Consider the following 6,000-nt stretch of genomic DNA (forward strand, 5'->3'; position numbering starts at 1 on the left):
CTTCCACATTTTAAAGGGCATTCACACCACCAAAAAGCTCCATAGTCCTGACATGTTTAGTGACCGCGTGAGACAGTGGGTGGCCTTGGTGCCATCCTTTTCAAACTGTGTGACTTTTGTGGAAGTTTTATTGTAATGGTGTCATGGCAACTCCATTCCAAAACACAGAATTACTATGTTCTCTTGTTAATTCAGATCTTGATACTGCTCCTGACTATGACAATACAACATCAGTCAGAGGGATTTTTTTAATGCTAAAGTTTTTTTTTAATTATCCTGTGTATTCCTTGTTTTAATTTGTGCACTAAATGAGCATTTAGTCAAACACATCAAGTATAAACTTGATTTTTTTTTAAATGTCTCCAAAACCTCCTTGGAGTCTGGCATATTGGATGGGTATGCATAGCTTCTTTAGTCATTTTTAATAATAAAATATATATTATAATTTAACAAGAATTTAGGATGAATTATTGAATGTGCCCTGTCTATCATCTATCCAACAACCAGTCTAAAATCCGGTTAACAGGAAAAAGGCTATTTTGTCATCCATTTCCCAATTTCTAAAAATATTATGAAATATGAAATATTATGCTTGACCAGAAGGTGGCAGCAGAAAACCGAAAGTAGGGACTTGTATGGATTTACAAATACATTTCTCTGTGTTCTCCTGTAGTTTTTCTTGTTCTGTCCCAAACGTATCTCTCCTTGACCTCTATTGGATTTCTTTTCCTAATACTTAAATTTGAGAAACCTTCTTCAAGATTCGGTCACAGCACAGTCTAAATGTTGTGTATCTAAAACTACCATCAAAGCTGTTTGATACATTAGTTATTGGACAATTGTTTGTGAATTTCTGACCAATTTATTCAGAGTATCTTTCAGAACACCCATATTTTGTGTTCTGCACTGTGCATAAAGTATACACAACAAGCTACCTGTACACCTTGTATTTGTATAGGATGCATATATTCTTTGTTATTCCTTAAAAATACTTATTCAGTTCCCTATTCTTCTGTATTATTTATGTTTTGTATGTAATAAATTCATGCCTATTATTGCATCGAAGTTCTGCCCTGTATTATCCCACAGAATATAATTTTCAAGGTTAACACAAAATTTGTTTCTCATAGACTTTTTTTTCATATATAGTTAAGTACAACTTGATGTAATGAATTTATTTTGTGTTTCAAAATAAATTAGCTCAAACAATGACTACATTTTTATCTCGTGTTATGTGCCTTTCTAATGGAGCTAAGATGAGACAGAACACATCATTTGGCTCAGGTCTGGTGTGAATGTGGCTAACCAGAAGATGAAAAATGTATCTTTTTTTGTGTCAAAGTCTAGCCTATATTTAGTTTAGTGCACAATGATGATGTTTGTGTTTTGGCAGTCCTGTGTCTGTGAGGCACCTGTTCTGTTCATTTAATCAAAATAGATGTGTTTGTTGATTTAAATGTATTATTTAAATAGCACTGATGTAAGTCTAACTAAAATGTAAATTGAATTGAAGTGATTAAATAGGCTAAAGGTGACGGTTTAGAAGTGGTTTCTTCCACTTCCTGGGAAGTGGTAGCTTAGTGGTTAAGGTACTTGACTTGTAATTGGATGGTTCCTGAGCAAGGCCCTTAATCCTCAATTGCTCAAGTTGTACTCAGTCATAATTGTAAATTGCTTTAGATAAAGGTGTCTGCTAAAAGTTATAAATGAAATACAATGGATAGCAGTTAAGGGAATGTGTAAAGCATTATTGACAGGTTGAATGTAGGAGTGCTCCTATCTAATGACTTGAGAGAGTTAGTTGTTTTCTAGAGCTCATCACTGCTCAGAAGAGGATCAGGTAAGAGCAAACTGTTAAATACAGACAAGTGGTTTTACTTATCCATGTCATCCAATAAGCTTCACTTGTGCTATTCACAATTTACCAAGATGGGCCCAAAATTGTTTAATATTTATTATTAGTAGTAGTAATAAATAAGCAATAGTGTTAATGAAGTTGTGATTATCATAATTAAAGAATTAAAATGGATTAGATTAGAAACCTAGTTCCCATATGTGTACACTGCCTAATGTTCATGAAATGTTCAATACCATATTTGTTTTCTTTTGTGTGACCAACAAAGTAATTATTGAATAAGTAAATAAATCATTATTTTCTGAATTAGTAGTAGTAGTATACGAGGTGGACGCATTCGCTGAGAAGAGCGATATTTATTAAGGCAAATCCATAATCAAAGTCATAGTCACGGTCCATGAGTCAACACAGAGAGTCTGGGAATACATAATAAACAACAAGTGTAACGGTGAGCTGTAAGGTGACGGAAGCATGTGCAGAGAAGAGCGAGATTTATTAGGGGCAAATCCAGAGTCATAGTCGTCAGAGTAGTCCATAGAGAGTCACAGAGCCAACATGAAGAGACTGAGAATATATGATAACAAATAGAAACAAAAGTTCCAGATATTAAACAAGGCTAGGAAGTAACACACGGAGGTAAGGAAAAACAAACGGCTAGAATCACAAACAGGCTTTGATATACACTTACAGAAACATACAGGCTTACATCCAACAGCTAGACTTCAATACAAATACAGGCTTTCCTTGAACAGTCAGCTTACAATGAACATATATGGGATTTCATAGACTTACAAATCAACAGCCAAGACACAGGGAGCAAGGTTAAATACATGAACTAATGAACACTAAACAAGACACAGGTGCAAATCATGAACAGTGAAAACCAAAACAAGGACTGCTCCTTCTTTTGTCATTTCAAACTACGTGTATTATTGAAAAATGTATGAGTAATAGGCCAACATTTTAAATGATACTTTTGTATACATACGCATATATTTCTGCACATACTGAAGCATACTTCAAAAAATGTATATTTAAGTGCCACATCAACTTAAATGATCTTTTCAATAATATTGTAGTTTGTTAAATTAAATACTGCATGCATAATTTAGATCTCAGTTACAGCCACTGTGCTCCAAGTTTGACTACAAATCAGCCAATTAACATGCAGCCTCTATGTGGTTACACTGGCACAGAAGGACATTGTTGGGGTAGCCCATCTAATGTTTCTGAAGTTTAATCTAGTACCCGGTGAATAATATGAATGAAAGGTCTTAAATGCAAATTCAACATTATACTGATAAGGATATGACTGCAACAGTAGATAATTCAAAATATGTCCTCAGAGGACATTTCTATTACTGAGTTCTGATTGCGTTCTTTTTGAATATCCCTTCAGCGTGAACGCTCTTGCAATTATCAGATAATTCTACTAAGAGAAATGGAGTGCAACACGTTACGAAATGTTCTTCTCTACAATTCATGCAACTGCATATTTCCATCAAATAGTCGCCAATATCCCAAACTTACGTAGTGCTAGATTTAACAAGTGAATGTAGAAATAAAAATGACCAGAAATTGTATGTATAAATAATAACTTATTTATTCAACATAAAATAATAAGCTGTGGTTTTACAAATATTGCTTTCTGGATGCTTCTCTGCAAAGCATGCCATGGGTCCACAGCACCCGTTGAAGCTCCATTATAGAGGGTAAGATTTCTACAACAATTTAACCAAAAATGAATGTGACTTACCAAACCAAACAGATACACACAAATTGATATAAATGAAATAGTTTTAGCACTTAATCAGTTGACAAAAGAAATTAATGAAATGTCCTTCAAAATCACAGTAATAACACAGCGAAGACACTGACCTAGTGGCAGTAATCAATGTGTCTCCTGTTTCACCTTGCACTGTGATGCTGTTAAACGTTGTTACTTCAGCATCAGTGGAAATTGTACAATGTTGAAAATACAGTGCCGGATAAGAAACTGAAACATTAGCATTCCTGAGTCTGAAAAATTCCTATAGTGTGTTGCAAAACTCATTATGTGTACATTACAGTACATTAAGTAGCGGAGTGTTTTTTCATGTATACACACATGTATTCAGTTCTTTTGTTAAACGTTTGTTATTTTTTTGTTATTCTTTTAAGCTGTGAAGGGGTCACATTGACTGGCATAAAGATTTTTTTTAAATGTCACAAAAAAAATAAATAACTTTTTTACGAGAGCTGGCAGTTGTGTTTTTTGAAAATCCTCAAAAGACTGGCACAGAGACAGACAGATAGGAACCTAGTGAATAATTGACTACAGATCTGAACTAACAGAGAGAATGTATAACAGTTGTAATTATGCACACAATGTCAAATATCCTGTGCCAATCCATTATAGCATCACATAGGGCCCAGCTCACTGGCTTCATACTAGAACCCGCCAATCACAAGCTCTTTACAGGGCTCATCAGGTAGGCCTCTCCCTTTTCAGTGTTTTGCTGAATTAAGTCCAAGATACCGCCAGAAGGTTCAAGGCTCAGTGCCAACATTTCCATCTGCATTAGCATATTACACAAGGACATAATCCACTGACCATCCCAGTCCTCCATATACCTGAAACATAGAACACCTCAGCCATTCCAACGACAACGGTATTTCTCCAACTAGCCTGTGCTCTTCTCATCGACAATCACTGATTAGCTACTTTCAGCTACTTCAGATAACTGATTCAAAGTTACACTTAGTTTACTGCTTCTACAACCAAATTCCACAAGCAAAGATGTCACAGATTTGCTATAAATCCCTTGTGCCCGTCTCTACTGGCCTTATATTCCCCTGCCACCTATATTCTCTCACCTCAGCCACCAAGTCTGTGTACTTCAGCTTCTTCGTTTCAAATGCATCATCCACTGTTTCCTCAAATAGTGTTGTGAATTCTATAAAATAAACTATCCATTTAGCGTACAACACCAAGTTTCAGTCTCATTAAAGTAATAGCAGTAGACCTGTAGTTTTTGACCTTCATCTGCTACCAATTTTCAGCCTCGTGTTTCAACCCATCTAATGATATTTATAGCCTGTACACGCCCTCCAGTAAACTGCCCCTCATGTACAAACTTAATCATTTTATTTGTATTATTGCTAGACAAAGCATTAAACTCAAAGTGCTTATTATCTGATAAACATGCTAATGTGCTAAGCACCTGATTATATCTCTATGTATATTGTAACTGACAAACAAACCTTATATGCTGAAAAAGTATGTTTCAGTGTGCGAACCCCTGCACATATTTTACAACTAGAATCTTTACTTACCTACTGTTCAAGGTTTTGAGGTATTGGAAGGATGTGTGCCACTCAAAGCAAACATTTATTGTGACTCACATCCATTACCCACACCTCTTTCTATTGTCCCTGTTTTTCTTGCAACACTGCTGTTGCATGCCATGTTTCTTCACCCTGTTTGAATACAACTAGTCATCAATTGCCTTCTTTTCTGGTGATGTGGTCTTATTAAATGCATTCAATGAATCACCTGACCACATGACTCTTCCAATTTGCACCTGCCATAGCATGTCAATATATTCAAAAGCACTCTTGGCTAACTGGACTGCCACTCATGGATTCCACTGAGCACACAGGGAACAAAGCAAATACTATACTAAGCAGAGACAACCACAGTAGTGTACAGTAAGAATTAATTTTGAAGGACAGCATACTCTTTTAGAACAATTGAGTTGTCTCTTTGTAGTGAGAATATTTGTAATTTCATTGCTATATATTTGCTGCCATACTTTAACACTGTTATATGAAAAGTGTCATTTGTTTCACACCCTCTAATTTTACTCTCTAATGTTCAAGCACTTAGATAGATGGATAGATAGATAGATAGATAGATAGATAGATAGATAGATAGATAGATACATACATACATACATACATACATACATACATACATACATACATACATACATAGATTGCTTTATTAATCCCAGGGGAAAATTAATATATTGCAGAAACTCTGGGTAAAAAAATGTTTTCAAATAAATAAATTGAAAAAATTAAATTCCAATTACTGATGTGTGTTATTTGTCTGTGTGTTGCACTGACTGTGTGTTCTCATTTTTTAATTGGAGAGTGGTCAT

The sequence above is a fragment of the Electrophorus electricus genome, chromosome 9 (assembly GCF_013358815.1).
Source record: "Electrophorus electricus isolate fEleEle1 chromosome 9, fEleEle1.pri, whole genome shotgun sequence".
In the NCBI taxonomy this organism is placed as follows: domain Eukaryota; kingdom Metazoa; phylum Chordata; class Actinopteri; order Gymnotiformes; family Gymnotidae; genus Electrophorus; species Electrophorus electricus.